At 41.1% G+C, this 23,005-nt stretch overlaps 1 protein-coding gene across 5 annotated transcripts in view; it reads left to right on the top strand.

The window, feature by feature from the left end:
• LOC135544658 (erbin-like) overlaps positions 1-23,005 on the top strand; it is a 119,872-nt gene that overhangs the window by 5,792 nt on the left and 91,075 nt on the right. For 4 of the 5 annotated variants that reach the window (XM_064972443.1, XM_064972445.1, XM_064972444.1 and 1 more), the window contains exon 2: positions 15,224-15,299. The exons of the other annotated variant lie outside the window; for it this stretch is intronic. The gene's annotated coding sequence lies outside the window, so the exon portion shown is untranslated. The remainder of the gene's footprint in view (positions 1-15,223; positions 15,300-23,005) is intronic. 5 annotated transcript variants of the gene reach the window in all.

Genomic DNA, 23,005 nt, shown 5'->3' with positions numbered 1-23,005 from the left:
ATACAATTGTATGACATGAGGTCCCTGAAAATTAAAAATAAGTGCTTGAAAATGTCCTTGAAGTTGACTTGATCATGTATTTATGAACACATGCTCTTTCCATGACAGATTGACCAGGTGAATCCCGTATTAATATCACTTGTTAAATCCACTTAAATTAGTGAAGATGAAGGAACAGGTTAAATAAAGACTTTTAAGCCTTGAGAAAATGTAGATATGGATTGTGCAACTCAATATTAGGAAAGTGTTCTTAATGTTTTGTATATTCAGGCTCAGGACTATTCACTGTATATAGGTGGAGTTATGGGTCAGTTTGCATATATTACATTGTATTCCTCTAAGTACACGTGGTACTGCATGGAAAATATATATATTTTTTGTTGTTTCAACCCATTTTGAAATTTTGATCCCAATGTTGGCACGTTGGCCCCATTTTTATTTATAGAAAGACCCAGCTATGCAATTTGTTGACACTAAAACACAGTAAAGACTTGGATATGCATTATCCCGAATGCTCATCAATACAAATGTAAGTTAAATTCGCTGCTCTGTTTTGCTTGTTTACAGCGGGTCATTTCTTAGGGAACTGTCATAGGCGCTCTCGTATTGTTACATCGCCAACATTTCAAGAATAAAGTTTTATATGGGTTCTAACATGGCGGCTGTTCTAAAACCTGGCCTAACTCTCTATTTATATGGCTCTGCTCACAATGGCCACCAGTCCAACCATTATGCTATCATTGACGTGAATGGGGACGCCCACTCTATTCATTCTATTTCTATGGATGTAAGCCCATCTTTGATCATGCCAGTTCCACTGGCTCGCCTGTGCAAATAACCAGCTGTGTAAGAGGATTATGTAGAGAGATTTGATGTGAAATTGACTTGAATTCGCCAAGACCTCAGATTTTCCACTAAACCAACACACTATTCTCCAATGGAAGACGTTGTGGCTATTTTTGGCAAGAAGATGTTGATATTGTCTTGCTTGATGACCAAGACCGTGTGTTGGGCCGTGTTGCTCTAACCAACCATGCATGTCACTCAATAGTTGCAAAACAACACAGAAGAATATCAAAGGGCATTTACAAAATAGGATATCGGTGGAGCAATACAAAGCTAGACACTCCGAACAAGATGTTATGTCCCTGACAATGTTGTTGTAAACACAACCCATGTATTTTTCCTTTGCCTTGCTCAGTGTTTCTATCTCTGGACATAATTGGTTGTTGTGCCTCTATTTTAGCACTCGCTCTCTCTCAACAAATAGTTCTAGATTCATTGCTTCCTCAGCATGGCAAAAAGCTGACACGGCAACAATGATGCATAGAAGTTAAGGCCCCTCTCACCAGTCAAACCTTACCGTAGTGATTTATGGCATGTTCCATGGAGCCATCTTCTGCTTCGCAATGACCTGATCCTTTCCTCCCCCTGGAAAGGAAATATTTAGACGCATCCTCCACATCCATTACTACAGAGCAATGTGTCGGGTCTGAGTGAGTGTGTAAGTGCAATGGAATGTTTCTATTAAGATGTACGGAACCCTTTCTCTCTCTCGAGTGTTTTTGTATTCACTGGGGGGTTGCAGAACGAACTCGATATTGGTGATTCCATCTGAAATACACTGCTGAATTATTGAATATTTTAACAACTTTACCTCACTGATTGGTAAAATGTGTTGTGATATTGACTAGAAAGACATGACTTTGCAATAAAAAATTCTGAAAAATGGGGCTTGGGCGGTATATCAGGGTATTTGGAAAAAGACATGGGATGGTTTCCCAAAACTGCAATTTGAGCCAGTCACGTGTTTGTTTGCAATAGAGCGCAATGGGAAAAATGGGTGCTTCGTGAGGTAAGTCACTCCTGCAGCAGAACTTAAGTGAGGTGATCAATTTACACTTGTATGAAATTCACGACTGTTTGTCAGCTATATAGATTATAACTAAGTTAGCTGTCTAAGATGTGCCAAATAAATTCTGTCCATCTGGTTTCTGTTAGCATGCCAGTTTAAGCTTCTTGGTAACAGCAGCAAAGACAATCCCCTTCTGGATTAAGATCCCTGCTGCTTAATGTTTGTTTTGAGTGTGTGCTGCAAACTGTGTGTTTTTGAGATACCTGCATAACTTTATGAGCTGGGTGTTCTGTCCCAACAGTAAATGTTTACATGCGCTCATTAGCATTTACCTAGCATCCGCTATGAGAATGTCTTAGTACTTGTTAGCATTCTGTTAAGTGACATTTCTGGGACAATTGTTAATTTTGAAAAAAAAATGGGGCAGGATGTTTGAGTCACAGAGTTGGTAGGGTTTCAGAGTCAGACTTGTTGCTCATGCCAGATTGTGCGCCCCCATTTTTATACAAAGTCAGATGCCCATGAATAGACCTACATGTATCATTGAAAAATTCAGCAGGTGTTAAACATGTGCTTTGCTACAAAGAAAGCAGCAGTTGACTACGTACTCTGTTGTCGACAATTTTAATAAAATCAGTAGGCCTATCAATATACAGTGGCAAGAAAAAGTATGTGAACCCTTTGGAATTACTTGGATTTCTGCATAAATTGGTCATAATTTGATCAGATCTTCAATTAAATCACAACAATAGACAATCTGCTTGATCTAATTAAACACACACAAGTATATTTCTTCATTGTATGTGAACCCTTGGATTTAATAACTGGTTGACCCTCCGTTTGCAGCAATAACCTCAACCAAATGTTTTCTGTAGTTGCGAATCAGACCTGCACAATGGTCAGGAGGAATTTGGACCATTCCTCTTTACAAAACTGTTTCGTTTCAGCAATATTCTTGGAATGTATGGTGTGAACCACTCTCGAGGTCATGCCACAGCATCTCAATCGGGTTGAGGTCAAGACTCTTATGTTAAAGCCATTTTGTTGTTGATTTACTTCTGCGTTTTGGGTCATCCTGTTACATCACCCAACTTCAGTTGAGCTTCAATTTGCAGACAGACAGCCTTACATTCTCTTTCAAAATGTCTTGATAAACATGGGAATATTTTTTTTCTGTCTGATGGCAAGCTGTCCAGGCCCTGAGGCAGCAAAGCAGCCCAAACCATGATGCTTCCTCCACCATACTTTACAGTTCGTCTGTCCACAGAATATTTTGCCATTAACGCAGTGGAACATCCAGGTGCTCTTTTGCGAACTTCAGACATGCAGCGATGTCTTTTTTTGTTGTTGACAGTAGTGGCTTCTTCCGTGGTGTCCTCCCATGAACATCATTCTTTAGTTTTTACCTATTGTAGACTCGTCAACAGAGAAGTTAGCATGTTCCAGAAGTTAGCATGTTCCATGTTCTTTAGCTGATACTAGGATTATTTCTAACCTCTTTGAGCATTCCTGTGCTGTGCTCTTGCAGTCATCTTTGCACAACGGCCACACCTAGGGAGAGTAGCAACAGTGCTGAACTTTCTCAATTTATAGACAATTTGTCTTACTGTGGACTGATGAACATCAAGGCTTTTAGAGATACTTTTGTAACCCTTGCCAGCTTTATGCAAGTCAACAATTCTTAATCTTAGGTCTTCTGAGATCTCTTGTTCGAGGCATGGTTCACATCAGTCAATGCCTTTTGTTAATGGCATACTCAAAATTTGTGAAGAATTTTTTTTTACGGGGCAGTGCAGCTCTAACCAACATCTCGAATCTCGTCTCATTGATTCGACTTCTGGTTAGCTGACTCCGATTAGCTTTTGGAGAAGTCATTAGCCTAGTGGTTCACATACTATTCCCAACCTATACTGTGAATGTTTAAATGATGTATTCAATATAGACAAATACAATTTGTGTTATTAGTTTAAGCACACTGTGTCTATTGCTGTGACTTAGTGGAAGTTCCGATCACATTTTGACCAATTTATGCAGAAATCCAGATAATTCCAAAGGGTTCACATGCAAGAAAAAGTAACTGTATTTAGTACCATAAAGTATGTGTTTTATAACCTTCAATCTGTTCTTTTATCATATTTTGGACCAGAATGCGGCTCTCCACTACCTATCGTTCTTGCATTGAGGATTCAACATCTTCCTTTTTGAATTTTTTTATTTGTATTATTTTTTTACCCCTTCCCAGTTTCGTGAAATCCATCTGGTAGTTAGTCTTCTCCCATCACTGCAACTCACGTACGGACTCGGGAGAGGTGAAGGTCGAGAGCCATACGTCCTCCGAAACACGACCGTGCCAAGCCGCACTGCTTCTTCTGTTTTCATAAATTATTAGGGAGCCAAATCAATGGCTCTCTCAATGCAATTTGGTTCAGTTCATCAAAGATTTGTTCAGAAGGAGACGTTAATTCGAAAACTATCCATCACTAGGCTACACCGACGAGTCACTGGAAAGTCTTGACATGGGATTCAAATCCTAGGAAAATGCAAACAAGATCATTTGGTTTTATTTTGTCCCAATGCGATTTACATGGACATATGACTACGCTGTATGATTTATGAATATCAAAGGGATGAAGGAGATTGACACCTTTTTGTAAACACGAGCTTTTCTGTCATCAATCAAAGAACAGTAAATGGCCTGTGAGCGCGACTTCGTGGCTGGCTATAGGCCTATGAAACACAACAGAAGAAAATAATATGCCACACAACAATTAAGTGGATTTCAACTCATTGTTACATAAATTCACTCACATGAGACTAGTGTTGTCACGATACCAGACTTTTGACTTTGATGTATGCATTAGCGTAATGAATCCATTATACAATGTAACATAATGGTATCTCTATTGATTAACTGGGTAAATCAAGATGTACCCTAGGCCTATTCACAATACAGGTGAATGTATATTCAATAGCATTGAGTTATTGATGTTGTTTTGGCTGATGTCATCTGTAACCCTATGAAAATCTCTTTCTCTTCCATTTGGGACTTATTTTAATGTACTGATCAACAACCTTTGTATAGAAGTACATTATTTTATTATAGTGTGCGCTGTAACCAGTAATGACATCATTAACATGGCAAGAGTGTGGCCCATCGGAGACCTATTCTCTCTCTCTCACATGCATACCAACAGGGAGAATCTCAATTGCATACTCCTTGCAGCCTCCTCATTCTCAAAATCCATTGGATGAGGAAACCAGAGTTCCCTCCCCTCTGACCTTTTTTTAAGGAGGCGAGAAGAGGACGTGAGAAGTATGCTTTTCAAACGCTGCTGGCAATGGATCATCTTTGGGAGAGACGTGAAAAAGGGAACAATTAAGTCAATTTAATAAAGTTTTGGTGTCAATCAACATATTTTGAGTTATGGTTTGCATATTATCACAAAGTACTAGGGTAGGCCGTAGGTAGACTTGGCTCTCGAAAAAAGATGGCGGACTGAACACAGCGGTGCAGATTTCCTCAAGATAAAAACGTAATATTCAATATTTGTAAGTTAGACTATATATTAGCACTTCATATAATCGTAACATTCAATCTGGATAACTAAACAAATCATAAGGTTTGAGAAATGTATTGATTTGAAATATTATGACAACAGGCAACACAATTTTGTGCAGCTGAGGGATATACATTTTTATATAAATGATACATCTAATTCTATTTATTTGTTGTCATGATGAAACGGTCCCCAACCCTATACCCTGGACACCCACCAAATAAAACTTAGTGAAATGCTTATTGACAAGCCCCCAACAACCCAGTTTTAAGAAAATGCCTATTAAAAAAAAAAGTAAGAAGAATAACAGGCATTTGATTAGCTGTTCATGAGTCTTATTGCTTGGGGGTAGAAGCTGTTAAGAAGCCTAGACTTGGCACTCAGGTACCGCTTGGTGTGTGGTAGCATAGAGACATTCTATGGCTAGGGTGGCTGGAGTCTTTGGCAATTTTTAGGGCCTTCCTCTGACACCGCCTGGCATACGGGTCCTGGATGGCAGGAAGCTTGGCCCCTGTGATGTACTAGGCTGTACACACTACCCTCTGCATTGCCTTGTGGTCGGAGGCTGAGCAGTTCCCATACCAGGCAGTGATGCAACCAGTCATGCTCCCAATGGTATAACTTTTTATTTACATTTTTTGAATTTTATCCCCTTTTCTACCCAATTTCGTGGTATCCAATTGTTAGTAGTTACTATCTTGTCTCATCGCTACAACTCCCGTACGGGCTCGGGAGAGACTAAGGTCCTCCGAAACACAACACAACCAAGCCGCACTGCTTCTTAACACAGCGCGCATCCATCCCGGAATCCAGCCGCACCAATGTGTCGGAGGAAACACCATGCACCTGGCGACCTGGTTAGCATGCTCTGCGCCCGGCCCGCCACAGAAGTCACTAGCGCATGATGAGACAAGGATATCCCTACCGGCCAAACCCTCCCTAACCCGGATGATGCTAGGCAAGAAAAACTAACTATTTAGTACCATAAAGTATTATAACAATTGCGTTTCTAACCTTCAATCTGTTCTTTTATCATATTTTGGACCAGAATGCGGCTCTCCACGACCTATCCTTCTTGCAGTGAGGATTCAACATCTTCCTTTTTGAATTTTTATTTGGCTAAGGTTTATGTTAACTTCCGACTTCAACTGTTGGTGTTCATTTTGTCCAGGTGGGAAATGGCGGTATGGAGTGCAATGGAAATTGTATCATCTGTGGATCTCTTGGGGCGGTATGCAAATTGGAGTTAGTCTAGGGTTTCTGGGATAATGGTGTTGTGAGCCATGACCAGCCTTTTTTTAAAAGCACTTCATGGCTACAGATGTTAGTGCTACGGGTCGACATTATTACGCATATTCATTGTTAATAATGGAAATTAAGATATTCAACCATCTGGGTGTAGTGTTTTAATCGCTACTGATGGGTTCTGGCTTCTAAACTTGAAATCCTTGTTCGTGGGACTGAGGGAGAGAAGGGAATGCAGAATGTTTACATTCTGTCCAAACATGTTATTATTTGACATCAGGTTTCCTATGGAAAGGAGAAGGTCCACAGTCTGGTACAAGTCAACAGGACAGCCATGAGTTGGGGAGGAGTGATGAATTTGGGCCGAGGTCAGATGAAGTGAGAAAGAACATGCATCACTGAAGTCCTGTCTAGCATCAGAGATGTATTGTCTGTCCAGATGTGTAAAGATACTCTGCATATGAAGAAGGTTTTTAAATAACTGCTTGTGCGCATATGTCTTTCTGTTCAGCTGTCTGTTTGAGCTTTTTCTAGTTGTCTGTTAGTTTTTAACTCTGTTTTATTTATAACCTAACACTATTTATAAAGCAAATTGAGGTGAGAGCATTGGAAAGGCTTTTAGTGGTTGATCTGCTTCTATTCTGTGGGTGGCACTGTGTGCTCTTTTTAAAGGATGTGTCCTGGCCTTTCATGGGGCGAGGGGGGCGGTGGTAGAATGCCGGTCACTGGGAGGACATCCCATCTTGGGATGGCAAGGGGCTTTAGCGGGTAACAATTGGGAGTGTTACTTAGTAGCAATGCTAATATGGTACAGCTTTATGGACACTCAATCACTACAGTGTGGTACTTTTTAATGGTACATTTACAAACATATATTATGAAGAAAAAAAGATTTGAAACTTGTATCTCATTATGGTAATTGGTGAAATAAGTACAGCCAGTTGTAATTGCTTAAGAGATAGTAAGAAAAGACTAACAATATTTACCTGGCTTAAAGAAGTAATATAGCTATTGTTTACAGGAAACTCATTCAACAATTTTAGATGAAGTTGTGTGGAAAAAGGACTAGGGGGTGAAATATTTCTCCCATGGGCAAATTAAACTCTAAAGGGTGATGTTCATTCACAGGAATTTTGATCAGAATTTGCGAATTGTCGAAACAGATCTGAATGGTAGATGGATTATTTTAAATATATTATTGGGCCATAAACGGATATGGCTCATTAAGTTCTACACTACCGTTCAAGAGTTTTTGGTCACTTAGAAATGTCTTGTTTTTGAAAGAAAAAACACTTCTTTTTTTGTCCATTTTTAAAATAACATCAAATTGATCAGAAATAGTGTAGACATTGTTAATGTTGTAAATGACTATTGTAGCTGGAAACGGCAGATTTTTTGGGGGGTGGAATATCGACATAGGCTTCAAGAAGCCCATTCTCAGCAATCATCAATACTGTGTTCCAATGACACTTTGTGTTAGCAAAAATAGATAAGATCTTGCTACCATGGAAAGTAAAATACCTGTTTATTTTTGGAAAAATCGCCCTGATTTAGTCATATCCCATTTTACCTATTTTCTTATTTTCCTACACCAAGCAAACAGTTATTTAAATTATATGAGCAAAACATATTACATTTTCTTTGCAACGGCAAGCCATATCAAATTAAACGGGCCTATTTTCATAATTAATATGAATTCAGAAATTATTAAATATTAAAGCATTAGACCTCTCACTTAAATCTGAACTGGTTCTCTAGAAAATGAATAAGAATGTCTCACCCCATGTTCAAGAATGGACTTTTCCCCTTTATTCAGATTACACTTTCAGGAAGGAAATCATCTCCCAAATATCGCTTTTTTATAAAACAAGCCATAGAAAGTTAGTTGCAATGTCAATATAATCCACCAAGAAAAAAAAAACAGATCAAATATTGTGGTTAAACTCAAATATACCAATGGGTAAAAATATTTTTTATAAAAATGTATCTTTGGAAATTCTATCATAAATAGGACTGGTGGAGTTAGGTCACACATGCAGCAAACAAAAAAATATGGTAATGTCTGCTTAACTCAAAATTACAACCAACTAATTGCAGCATTACTGCAAAAATGGAAGTATTCCGTTTGTGTTGTTTCATAATTTTGATGTCTTAACTACTATTATACTACAATGTGGAAAATAGTAAAATAAAGAAAAACCATTGAATGAGTAGCTGTCCAAACTTTTGACTGTATAACAATCTATAACATTTTAAATATAAACGCAACATATCAAGTGTTCGTCCCATGTTTCATGAGCTGAAATAAAAGATCCCAGAAATGATCCATACTCACAAAAACCTTATTTCCCTCATTTTGTGTGCACAAGCACAAATTACATTTTGATTCAGTGTATCTATCACCCATTTATCTGTTGCCTGTGACAGCAGCTTTGGAACCGTTGGATTTTTCTATCTGCGTCCTTAAGAATAAGCACAAGTCTGCTCTCTCTCCCACATTCCCTCTCTCTTTAATCTGAATCACTTTAGAAATGACATTGAAACCCCATTCATCATCTATACGGAGTAGGGTCTGGCCTTTTTGACTGCTAATGTATAAATGTCCCCCCTGTAGCACATCAGTGACTGTTCCCCTGTGGCTCCTCTCTAGGAATGTGGCCTAATTTTAGTCATTTTGGCTTTGACATTGTCAAGTTCACTGTCCACCCCTTTCACTGATTCCCCTTACATCTGCCCTTTGTTCAACTCATCAACAGCCAGATAACTGACATTTCTCAAACTGGAAGTCATCAGGAGGCCCAAGAGAATGCTTTTATCTCTATGTTCACTGGGTTGTGTGGCTTTGTCAACAAAACCAATACATATGCATAGTGTGACACCATGACAGTTACTTTTTGCTCCCGGTCTCGGTGGGCTGCAGTGTCCTTGGGGGATTTTGTCCCAGCACTAGGTCTCAACAATTCGTTGAGTAGTAAAAACAGGTGGTATAGGCTAGCGCTAAGCTCGACGTGGACAAAAGCCTGCCTACACTCACAGGGTTGAGAGTAGAGATGCACAATATATCGGTGAATATACCATAATTGCTAGAAAATGCCAACATCGGTATCGCCCGATGTCTAGTTTAACGCCCGATGTGCAAAACCGATGTCAAAGCTGATGCACACCTATATGACGTAGGTACATTACGTAATGACGCCACGTAAAATGTTACGCTACATGTGCAACACAACATTCCTAAACTAGCCCACAATGTCTGCTGTGTGGATCGAGCAGTCAACAAGTCAAGCAGTCATTTGAAAGAGTAACATTTTAGCGAGACAACTCCAAAGGCAAAATCCATTAAATCTAAGATAATGGGATTCATTGTCCTTGACAATCAACCTTTCTCTGTCGTGGGTGATGTGGGCTTTCGCCGCCTAGTCGAGCACCGGTACACACTACCAAGTACACTGTTTAGTCCGATGTTGCCCTAACAGAGCTGCACAGTAATAGTCACTGCTATTAGCTTCACAACATGCATTCTATGGAACCCTGTTTGGGTCTTTGCGTGTCAAAAAAGATGCAGTAGCACTGTCAAAGCTACAAAAAAGTCTGCAAGCACCCGCCACGAACGATGTGATTACAATTTCCGAGTTGGTAATAAAGCATCTTTTGTTTGACCGCCATTTCTGGGGTAGCTAGCTTGGTACCTAGCTAGCACCAATACAACCAGCCTGAAAACAATGACCAGTAGAAATTGCATATTTTGGAATATATATTATTATTATTTTTTTGACACGAAAATAAAGACCCAAACGGCGTTCTTTAGTGAGGCTCGAAATCCTGGTTGAGAGTGAAATGAACAACGAAACAGCACAGCAAGTAAGTGAAAGAAATGGGTTTGATAATGTTTTACTGGTAATGGGGACATACGTAAATGCCAACAAAATAATTTTTTAGTGTGTGTAACCTTTTTATATAACTAGGCAAGTCGCTTAAGAACAAATTCTTATTTACAATGACGGCCTACCCCGGCCAAACCCGGACGACGCTGGGCCGATTGTGCGCTGCCCTATGGGACTCCCAATCATGGCCAGATGTGATAGAGCCTAGATTCGAACCAGGGACTGTAGTGACGCCTCTTGCACGGAGATGCAGTGCCTTAGACCGCTGTGTCCGTGTGTGTTAACTATTTAACTGTACTAGAATGCTTAAAAGGCCACTAAAATGTTTTATCTGTTATCGTTTTTAAACATTTGCAATGAACATATTGGGTATCGGCCAAAAATGGTCATATCAGTGCATCACTAGTTGAGAGTACACTCTGCACTGAGTAAACAAATGCCTTTTAAGGTGTTCAACCTATTAAACCCCAAGTCGATTTGAAGTACATACTGTAGCCTACTGCTATTATCCCTGAGTCAGGAGAATGGCATTTGGCCAGTTTCACTTGATGGCTGGCTGGTGTAAATGGAAACCTCATAGCTCCAGCTCCCTAACTTAACTCCCACCCCATGCAGGAGCAAAGGGTGTCTTAAAACCAGGGCAGTTATTCACTGGAGTTTGTGGAATGCGATTTTCTCATTGCTGTGGGCGGGTGGTTGTGTTCGGGTTGCCGAAGGAGGAAAGAGCAATCAACATTTTAAATAGGTTTTCATTTTGTGTGCCAAGTCAGCAGGGATGGAAACGGTTGTTGGGTTAGTGAGGATAGAGCCTTGTTCTCTGTAGGTACTCGGACACATGATGGTTTTAAACACCGATCGCTCCGTTCAGACCCAACGGAAACCCTGGGTCAGACCAGGACAGCTCATCTACAGACATTGACCCGTATGTTGCTGAGGAGACTGGGTTGTTTGATTAAAATGGCCAACAGCAGGATTCTATACAGTAGAAACTGTACATTTATTGATAGGCTTATGTCTGAGCAGATAAGTGAAAAGCGGCCGATTTAGCACTATATAGTGTTCTCAGAAATATTGATGCTAACGTTAAATGGCGGCCCATTTTTTTTTTTTTTGCAATTCTGGGCTTCCTTTGGGTGTGCTTTACCGTAAGTGAATTTTGTAAGACATTTCAGATACTGGGACAAAAATGGAGAAGAGCGTTTGATTTGTTTGTATACAGAAATGAGCCATTGAGGCATTGAGAGATTTGTTTGCGTCTGTTTGTAGAAGATAATGATGTGTGTTAGAGGGGTGAAAGCCTTGGTAGCTGTACACAAGTTGTTGTTGAAAGAGGCAACACAAAATCCCCTTCACTTGGCTGTGTTGGGTTAAATTAACCATTATCTCATAGATGACAGCGTCAGAACTAACCATTAGATTGATGTGATGACTCCTAGTTCCATTCCTCCTCTTATCATCTCACACCTTTCTGAATCTGTGCATGATCTCATTTTCAATAGACTGTGTGCAATGATGTTGAATTCAGCATCTTGTGCTGAATATTCTGTTTGATGTGCTGGTTGTTTGTTTGCCATCGCTCGCCACACCATCCGTTTATGCCTCAATGCGTATTTTGAAAAGTAGCCAGTAGCCCATTTAATATCAACCAAAAACCCATTCTTGGTAGGCGATTCGCAAGATTTTGTTGACTTTATAATATAACCCTAATATTTGTTGGGAGGTGTCAGTTTGTGAAACATTTGACATGCCAGTCTGTCAAATTGAACTCACATCTGTGCACTATGCCTCTCCCTACTAATTTGCCTGCCTCTGTGACCCACTTTAGAGAACATCTGTCTCACTCACTCCCTCTTTCTCCCTTCCTCCCCTTTTCACTACTACTGCATGGCTGTTACATATTCACAAACCCACATCCTTATTTTATATGGAGTGCCTACACAGAGAGACAATCTAGGAGCATATTTATGCATAAGCACACCACAATATTACATGTAGCCGAAACACGTGCCAGGAATGACACAGACAGGCCTATGCGGTACACACTGCGTCCATTGTAATGGTTGGCTATCTCCTGCTCTTCCCCTCACCACACTGTGTCCTCCACTGCTCCAGTCTTTCTAATGATCTGCCCTGTGTATGTGATGGTGTCTGCTAGGTGCAGGTCAGGCAGACAGGCTCTTATTCACTTCACGGCACACCAGAGGGAGAGTACTACAGTAACCCCATTGTACTTGTGAGTGTGCACCTACGAGTGGTGCATACGTGAGTTCTTGTGTTTTTGCATATATATGCACTGTGTGTGTATTCTGTAGGCCTATAAATGGATGCTGCGCGTGTGTGGCCACAGTAAATCCTTAATACATGACAGACATAAAAGCTCTCCGGAGGAAGTGGAGCAGAATGTAATAAGTGGCGATGATGCAGCCCAATAGTGTGCTCAGCTGACTGTGAGAGTCAGGGCCTGTGTGCAATTAAAACCCCTCACACACATACACACACTGCGTTGGGCTGCACTGTAGCTCCATTGTGCTGTATCGGCACAGGGACAGTCGGGGGGTGGGGATGAGCCCAGGGCTGATTTGGGTTTGTGTCAGATCAGCTGGCAAGGCCACGGGCCCCAATGACATGAACAGGCAGACAATACTGGCCTGATGTAGGGCATGCTACGCTGGGCCAAGAGGAATGATCATTATCATCCCAGGGTTTTTTCTGCATCAAAAAGGTGCTTAGGTAGTGGGTGTAGGGGGGGGGTGTGTGGCAATGGGCGCGGTCGGTCCTTTGGCACACCTGTATTTTAGCGAACATTTTAAAGCCCCCCGTTTTTTGTTGTGCCAATGTCCTAAAATTCTACAGACTTATCCATGAAGCTGAGAAAATTGAGCAGTTTTAAAGCTAATTTTCTGCAACTCTAATCATTTTGCAATGGCTTAATGCTGTTATTTTTCTAACAATCAATTCTGCTAAATTGTTATGGGAATTTTTAAATTCTTTATTTTGGTGATTGTTAGTTCTTAACGATTATATTATTTACAAATATCTAGGTCCACTATATCTTCTACATACTTAATATCTGCTTTAAGTTTACACTGAAAGGGTTTTTCCACCCCCCAAAATATATACTTTCAATGGCAGAAATATCCCTGTGTACTGTTGAGCCCCATCCTGTGTTAATGTTCTACACTGTGTAGCGTCTATCCACAGTATGGGCCTTACTGGCTACACTCTAGTCTACACTAGGCTGTGTATTTTAATGCTACTTTATTCCTGTGGCTTTCCAAGAGGTGTTTGGATATATTTTCATAATGTAGTTTAGGATAAAGCATCCTTTAGTCCCAATCTTGACAAAACATGGAAAGGGATAGTATCATTTAATTTGCCCACAACAACAGTGGAGGATTATCCTTTATTTAGAATAAAAGTTGTCTGACTCGTTTTGAACTCGAGGTTCTTTGTCAAACAGGAAACAGGATTCTTTGCGACAAGTTAAAATAATGCCGCAATCCAGTTGTTTGCCTGCGATGTCATGCATATTTCTCGTCCCGCTCCCTGCCTTAGTCATAATAATAATAGAGCTATTGTCATCCATCTGACGTCTCACAAATGTTTCATTCACCAATACTCTATTCAGTCATGTCCTCACAACAATACAATAATGGGCTAGTTACATTTCTATTTAGCTCGCATGCATTAAAGATAGCTTATTAGGTTACATTGACTATTGAATCAAATTGTAAACACAGCTTACCTTTCTGTTTTATAAATGTAATTGTTGCCCAAGATATAGGTTATTTTGTATGTTTTTAAGTTTATTGTAGAATTTCAATATATGAGGGGGGTCACAGAAGTCAATATGCAAACGACACCAAATGAAATGTAGACGTATGCACTGCCTCAGAGCTTTCAGTTAAGAACAAATTCTTATTTACAATGACGGCCTACCAGGGAACAGTGGGTTGTTGTTCAGGGGCAGAACGACATATTTTTACCTTGTCAGCTCGGGGATTCGATCCAGCAACCTTTCGGTTACTGGCCCAACACTCTAACCACCAGGCTACCTGCCGCCCCAGCAACAGAGTGGGGGATGGTGAAATCCTGGACACCTAGTGTTACTATGAGCTCTTTTTCAAAAGCCTTACATCAGACTCGCTTATCTTTCTCCATATTGGTTTAAGGAGATAAAGATAACTTGGCTCAGATAATCCTGCCTAATCAGGGGTTTTTTCTGCATAGAAAAAACAACTCAATTGCATACTTCAATGACTAAAACCAGATATGTAGAAAAGATAATGGACCTATATATTTTTATGAGACCATCTTTGAGAACTAGCAATCCCTAAAAGAAAAGCTAGACAGCCAGGGAGAATCAAAAATTCATGGCCCCCGTTGATTTTGTTTTAATGTTTGAGTCACTCAGATAGCATACACTGTAGAATTGCAGGAAATTAGCTTTAAAACGGTATATTTTTCTCTCCACCGCATGACAAACTGTAGAATTGCATGAAAGTAGCTTTAAAAAAGCAACATTTTGTCACTACGGCCAACAGGGGGGCCTCTAAAATGTGAAAACCCTACTAATAAGATATGGGTAACGGGCCAATAACAGGTCATTTAGTCTTAATGCTTAGATTTACCGTAAGTGCATCTCCACTTAACACAGCGAATCTGCTTATTCCCTTCTTCAGATAAGCACCTGTGCTGCTGTTGGGTCTCTCACCTGCCATCAGCTGGGATCCAGGGGCCTAGGTCATAAATGACAAGGTAAGAAAAGCATTGCAGTGTAGACCGCCCATGTTTATATTTTCCTGTATACTATAGTCAACATTCCCGATTTGCTGGTTAAAGCCATGTGTGGCTACGATAAGTCATACAGAGATGATAAGCAACCTACTGGGCTTGACCTTGATCCGTGCTCTGTACAACATGACTCTGGATAACATCGTGACTCTGAACAATGGTGACATTGAATGATAAAGAAGCGTTTTTTGGACAACCTCCATTTGTTATCCAAGTGCCTACCTTTCCCAGATCCTTCCTGTAACAATGCAATCCAGGGATTCTCTATAGCCTTGTCTGCTTAGCTAGGGCCTCATAAAATCAGTGTTAACAGAATCCAGACATTAAGACAGAATTCAACAATATTTAAGTATTTGTTGAACTTAGTAGGAAATCCATTGTATTGAAGTTATTAGAAAATGAATTCATTTTCTAAATATACCAGTGCGGTGTCGATGTGCAGGGGTATGGGGTAATTGAGGTGGCCATGTACATATATGTAGGGTTAAAGTGTGTGTGTTTTTTATATTTTTATTTTTTATATATACACTTCTGGGGTGAGTGCAAATACCATATTTACAATGTGCAAGGATACTGGAGTGGCAGAGGTAGATAAATATATTCCCTACTTTAATCAACCAGTCCATTTTGAATTTGTGATATACAGTGGGGCAAAAAGTATTTAGTCAACCACCAATTGTGCAAGTTCTCCCACTTAAAAAGATGAGAGTCCTGTAATTTACATCATAGGTACACTTCAACTATAACAGACAAAATGAGAAAAAAATCCAGAAAATCACATTGTAGGATTTTTAATGAATTTATTTGCAAATTATGGTGGAAAATAAGTATTTGTTCAATAACAAAAGTTTATCTCAATACTTTGTTATATACCCTTTGTTGGCAATGACAGAGGTCAAATGTTTTCTGTAAGTCTTCACAAGGTTTTCACACACTGTTGCTGGTATTTTGTCCCATTACTCCATGCCGATCTCCTCTAGAGCAGTGATGTTTTGGGGCTGTTGCTGAGCAACACAGACTTTCAAATCCAGATTTTCTATGGGGTTGAGATCTGGAGACTGGCTAGGCCACTCCAAGACCTTGAAATGCTTCTTACGAAGCCACTCCTTCGTTGCCCGGGCGGTGTGTTTGGGATCATTGTCATGCTGAAAGACCCAGCCACGTTTCATCTTCAATGCACTTGCTGATGGAAGGAGGTTTTCACTCAAAATCTCACGATACATGGCCCCATTCATTCTTTCCTTTACACGGATCAGTCGTCCTGGTCCCTTTGTCCTCCAAACACGACGAGTTGAGTTTCTACCAAAAAGTTATATTTTGGTTTCACCTGACCATATGACATTCTCCCAATCTTCTTCTGGATCATCCAAATGCTCTCTAGCAAACTTCAGACGGGCCTGGACATGTGCTGGCTTAAGTAGGGGGACACGTCTGGCACTGCAGGATTTGAGTCCCTGGCGGTGTAGTGTGTTACTGATGGTAGGCTTTGTTACTTTGGTCCCAGCTTTCTGCAGGTCATTCACGAGGTCCCCCCGTGTGGTTCTGAGATTTTTGCTCACCGTTCTTGTGATCATTTTGACCCCAGGGGGTGAGATCTTGCGTGGAGCCCCAGATCGAGGGAGATTATCAGTGGTCTTGTATGTCTTCCATTTCCTAATAATTGCTCCCACAGTTGATTTCTTCAAACCAAGCTTCTTACCTATTGCAGATTCAGGTGTCTTTTATACTGATAACAAGTTCAAACAGGTGCCATTAATACAGGTAACGAGTGGAGGACAGAGGAGCCTCATAAAGAAGAAGTTACAGGTCTGTGAGAGCCAGAAATCTTGCTTGTTTGTAGGTGACCAACTACTTATTTTCCACGATAATTTGCAAATAAATTCATTAAAAATCTTATGTGATTTTCTGGATTTTTTTTCTCATTTTGTCTGTTTTGGGTGAAGTGTACCTATGATGAAAATTACAGGCCTCTCATCTTTTTAAGTGGGAGAACTTGCACAATTGGTGGCTGACTAACTACTTTCTTGCCCCACTGTAGCTGTTGTGATTTGGCAAGCAATGTAGCTTGTCTACAGTTTTTGTAGATTAATTAAAAAAATGTTTGCATAGGCAGTCATTTCCGTAGGCTTATGGGAGCTTGGGTGTGCAGTACGTGTGTGGGTAGAACAGCACTTCTCAAACTAGGGGTCAAGACCCAATGTGGGGTCACCTGATATGAAAATGGGGTCGCGGGAGAATTTCCAAAATCCTGGTTTAACATTATAACGTCTTTTGACTCAGTCATTGTAATGTGGTTAACCTTAAGTTAAATAAAAATGATTCAAATCCAAAATTTTAAATTCAACCAGAGAGCGCTCTTAGATCATGGGGAAAAGACGGCACTTGACCGTTTCACTTGAATCATTCCCACGGTAATTGGCTAAGCCCACTACGCTATGAAACCACACACTATTGCAGAGACTGATATTACTGGCTGCAATTAATATGGTGTAAACAATGTGTGGGGAGGCAGAGAAGCAGAAACTCGCATCAATACTGTTGTCAGATAACACTGTTAAACTAAGATTTTATGCTCTAGCTAGCAATCAAGAGGAAACTGACTGAACAACTCAATCTCCCCACCTGATGTTAGCTGTGAGGGCCGAAATGCCCATTCTTTGACTTGTTTTCTCTACACGTCGGGGGATTCTTTTCACGAGAACACATTGTTCTCATCTCATGATAACCGTGCATGAAATGGCACTGGTGATGTTCATGTGCTGCTTAGCTATATTGACGAAAAACAGATTCAATGGGATCGAATAGCGAGCTTTTGCACAGATGGGGCTCCATCTATGGCAGGACGGAAGGCTGGCCTCTGCACTCTAGTTATGAATTTGTCTCCCTCTGCCATATGGATACATTTTATGATACACCCACTGAGCTATAATGGATACACCGAGAGAAGCTGGTGGCAAAAGAGCTTAGCGCAGAACTCTGAGATTTAATTTTTTTATTTTTTATTTCACCTTTGTTTAACCAGGTAGGCCAGTTGAACAAGTTCTCATTTACAACTGCGACCTGGCCAAGATAGAGCAAAGCAGTGCGACAAAAACAACAGAGTTACACATAAACAAACGTATGGTCAATAACGCAATAGAAAAGAAAAATAGAAAAAAATCAATGTACAGTGTGTGCAAATGTAGAAGAGTAGGGAGGTAGGCAATAAATGTGCCATAGAGACTAAATAATTACAATTTAGCATTACTACTGGAGTGATGTGCAGATGATGATGTGCAAGTAGAGATACTGGGGTGCAAAAGAGCAAGAGGTTATGTAAAATAATATGGGGATGAGGTAGCTGGGTGTGCTATTTACAGATTGGCTGTGTACAGTGATCGGTAAGCTGCTGCTTAAAGTTGGAGAGGGAGATGTAAGACTCCAGCTTCAGAGATTTTTGCAAATCGTTCCAGTCATTGGCAGCAAAGAACTGGAAGGAAAGGTGGCCAAAGGAAGTGTTGGCTTTGGGGATGACCAGTGAAATATACCTGCTGGAGCGTGTGCTATGGGTGGGTGTTGCTATGGTGACCAGTGAGCTGAGATAAGGCGGGGCTTTACCTAGCAAAGACTTATAGATGATGGTCGGTGATCTGTTATCTTGGCTTTCGAAAATTTTAGAAAGCCAGGGCAGGATGGATATAGGTTTATAACAGTTTGGGTTTAGAGTATCTCCCCCTTTTGAAGTGGGAGATGACTGCGGCAGCTTTTCAATCTTTGGGGATCTCAGACGGTACAAAAGAGAGGTTAAATAGGCTAGTAATAGGGTTTGTAACAATTTCGGCAGATCATTTTAGAAAGTGAGGGTCCAGAATGTCTAGCCCAGCTGATTTGTAGGGATCCAGATTTTGCAGCTCTTTCAGAACATCAGCGTCTGAATTTGGGTGAAGGAGAAGCTGGGTGGGGTTTTGGCAAGTTGCTGCAGGGGTTGCCAAGATGTTGGCCGGGGTAGGGGTAGCCAGGTGGAAAGCATGGCAAGCCATAGAAAAATGCTTTTTGAAATTATCGGTTATTGTAGATTTATCGGTGGTGATAGTGTTTCCTATCCTCAGTGCAGTGGGCAGCTGGAGGTGCTCTTATTCTCCATAGACTTTAGTGTCCCAAAACTTTTTGGAATTAGTGCTACAGGAATTAAATCTCTGTTTGAAAAAGCTAGCCTTAGGAAAGCTAAGTGGCTGAGTGTATTGGTTCCTGACCTCCCTGAAAAGTTGCATATCGCGGGGGCTGTTCGATGCTAATGCAGAACGCCACAGGATGTTTTTGTGCTGGTTAAGGGCAGTGAACCAGGGGCCGTATCTGTTCTTAGTTCTACATTTTTTGAATGGGGCATGCTTATTTAAGATTGAGAGGAAAGCACTTTTGAAGAGCAACCAAGTATCCTCTACTGACGGAATGAGGTCAATATCCTTCCAGGATACCTGGGCCAGGTCGATTTAGAAAGGCCTGCTCGCTTAAGTGTTTTAGGGAGCGTTTGACAGTGATGATGGGTGGTCGTTTGACCACGGACCCATTACACATGCAAGCAGTGATCGCTGAAATCAGGGTTGAAGACAGCAGAGGTGTATTTAGAGGGCAAGTTGGGCAGGTTGATATCTAAGAGAGTGCCCATGGTTGCGGATTTAGGGTTGCACCTGGTAGGTTCCTTGACAATTTGTGAGATTGAGGGCACCTAGCTTAGATTGTAGGACGGCGTGTTAAGCATGTCCCAGTTTAGGTCACCTAACAGTACGAACTCTGAAGATAGATGGGGGGCGACCGATTTACATATGGTGTCCAGGGCACAGCTGGGGGCTGAAGGGGGTCTATAACAAGCGGCAAAGGTGAGAGACTTGTTTCTGGAAAGGTGGATTTTTAAAAGTAGAAGCTTGAATTGTTTGGGCACAGACCTGGATAGTATGACAGAACTCTGCAGACTATCTCTGCAGTAGATTGCAACTCCACCCCCTTTAGTAATTCTATCTTGTTAGAACATTTTATAGTAAGGGATGGAAACTTCAGGGTTTTTGGTGGCCTTCCTAAGCTAGAATTCAGACATGGCTAGGACATCCGGGTTGGTGGAGCAGTGAATAAAACAAACTTCTAATGTTAACATGCACGAAACCAATGCTTTTACAGTTACAGAAGTCAACAAATGAGAGCGCCTGGGGAACGGGAGTAATGCTGGGGGCTGCAGGGCCAGGGTTGACCTCTACATCAGCAGAGGAACAAAGGAGGAGTAGGATAAGAGTACGGCTCAAGGCTAAAAGAACTGGTCGTCTAGTACGTTCGGAACAGAGAGTAAAAGGAGCAGATTTCTTGGCACGGAACAATAGATTTGAGGCATAATGTAGAGACGAGGGTATGGTAGGATGTGAGTAGAGTGGAGGTAAGCCTACGCATTTAGTGACGGAGAGAGGTTTTTGTTCTCTAGAGTTACCATTTAAGCCAGGTGAGGTCACCGCATGTGTAGGGGTGGAACAAAAGGGCTAGCTAAGGCATATTGAGCAGGGCTGGAGGCTCTGCAGTGAAATAAGACGACAATCACTAACCAAAACAGCAATAGACAAGGCATATTGAGATTCGGGAGAGGCATGTGTAGCCGAGTGATCATAGGGTCCAGTGAGTTGCTAGCAGCTTGGGGCTAGGCGGCTAGCAGATGGGCCTCGGGGACGTCGCAACGGGAGAGCCTGTAGAAACTCCCTTGGACAGTTACTTCGGCAGACCAGTAGTGATTGATCGGCGAGGCTCCGTGTCGGCAGCAAAGGGTCCAGGCCGATTGTCAAGAGGTATTGAAGCCCAGGAATTGTCTGATGGATCTCTTTGGCCAGCCGGGAGATGGGCCTGGCTTGAGGCTAGCTCAAGGCTAACTGGTGCTTGCATCAGGACCGAGACGTTAGCCAGGAGTAGCCAGTCGGATAGCAGCTAGCTAGCTGCAATGATCCGGAGTAAAGGTTCAGAGCTTGCGGTAGGAATCCAAAGACGTGGTAGAGAAAAGCAGTCCGATATGCTCTGGGTTAATTTCGTGCTGTGCAGATTGGCAGGAATTGCCCGGGCTGTGGCTGGCAGATGTCCGGGTTATTGACTAGTAGCTAGTTAGCTGGCTTGCTTCTGAAGGGGGTTCCGGTTCTAAAGTATAAAAAATAGCAGATCCATAACACATTGGCGGGTTGCAGGAGAGTATGTTCAGTCTGTAAATGGAAATTAGGATTAAAAATCTAAAAAAATATATACGAAGAAAAACAATATATAAACAGACGGGACAAGACAATCAAAACAGACATCCCACTGCTACGCCATCTTGGAATATGCTGCAGGTAACTTTGATCGCAAACTACATTGCGCACTCCTGTTCACAAAACTATGTGGAGATATGGGATCAGACCATGACAATGTTCTATTTCACACTGAGGCTTGGTGGTTTTCGGAGGGGGTTTGTTAGTAAGATTGTTTAAATTGAGAGCAGGACTATTGTCATTCGCAATGGAAGTAAAAAAAACAGACTTTCTGTGTAATTAAAATAAAATGTGTCTCCTTGCCTATGTAACAGACATATTTGGGAATTGAATGAACTGAGCGCAAACATGCAGGGGAACTACAAAAAAAATCTAGATCAGCGAAATCGTTTTGACTGTGATCTTGACTGTTGAAATGCCAGTCATCGAGAAGCAGATCGAGCTGTCGTGACCAAATGCTGTAGACAACACATTCATGGGTATCTATGGAGGGGTTTTGGGAATACTGTGCCATCTCCCTTTGCGCATTAAAACTCATGGTACGCAATTTCAGTGCTCTCTTCTGCATTAAAAACAAATATCGATCCATGCTGTATGTGACAGGAGAGATGATGTGCACTGTCGACCAAACCCCATGACTTTGAGAAGCTCTGGCGCATCATGCATCAATTACACCCATCTCTGAAAAATATATTGCAAATAGAAATCAAAACTGCATGGTGTTCAGAGATGGAGGGTTGAGGGTAGCTGAAGGGTGGGACTAAAAATAACAAGATAACGAATGTAAAAAATATACTGTGTGTGAAATGTATATAGGTTCAGATCTTTTGAAACGGCATAGTTGATAAAACTATGGCAAATTAGAAATCAAAACTGGGTGGGCTTCAGAGATAGATAGATGGGAGGGGTTGAGGGAAGCTAAAGGATGGGACCAAAAAACAAACAAAGGACAAATTTATCTATATGTTTGAAATAGAAGCCTAAGTGTTGTTGTCCATTTAGTTTATTCAAGTTAGGGGAGGGTGGTCGGATTAGGGGAAAATTATAAGGGGGGAATTAAAAAATAAATAAAATAAAAAAGCACACCCATTTCATTAGTGGTCGTGAAGTAAGATACATTGTCAGACTAATTTGCAATTTACTTTCATAGCACCACATTATATGATGGTGAGTTGAGAATACAAATCAGAAATAATGTTAATGTTTTGCAAATTACGTTTTTTTTTCAACAATATCACAATGTGTGCGTATGCATGTGCACCTGACCACACTACGAAACAGTAGTCCAGTTGCAACAAAACTAGGACCTGTAGGACCTACCATGTTAGTAGTGTTGTTGTTAAGGCAGAGCAGCGCTTTGTTATGGATAGACCTCTCCCCATCTTTCAGGCACTTTAGTAGCTGACGTTTATAGTGCTGAGT

This window comes from Oncorhynchus masou, chromosome 8 (assembly GCF_036934945.1).
Source record: "Oncorhynchus masou masou isolate Uvic2021 chromosome 8, UVic_Omas_1.1, whole genome shotgun sequence".
In the NCBI taxonomy this organism is placed as follows: domain Eukaryota; kingdom Metazoa; phylum Chordata; class Actinopteri; order Salmoniformes; family Salmonidae; genus Oncorhynchus; species Oncorhynchus masou.
This window is presented reverse-complemented; position numbering and strand designations above follow the sequence as displayed.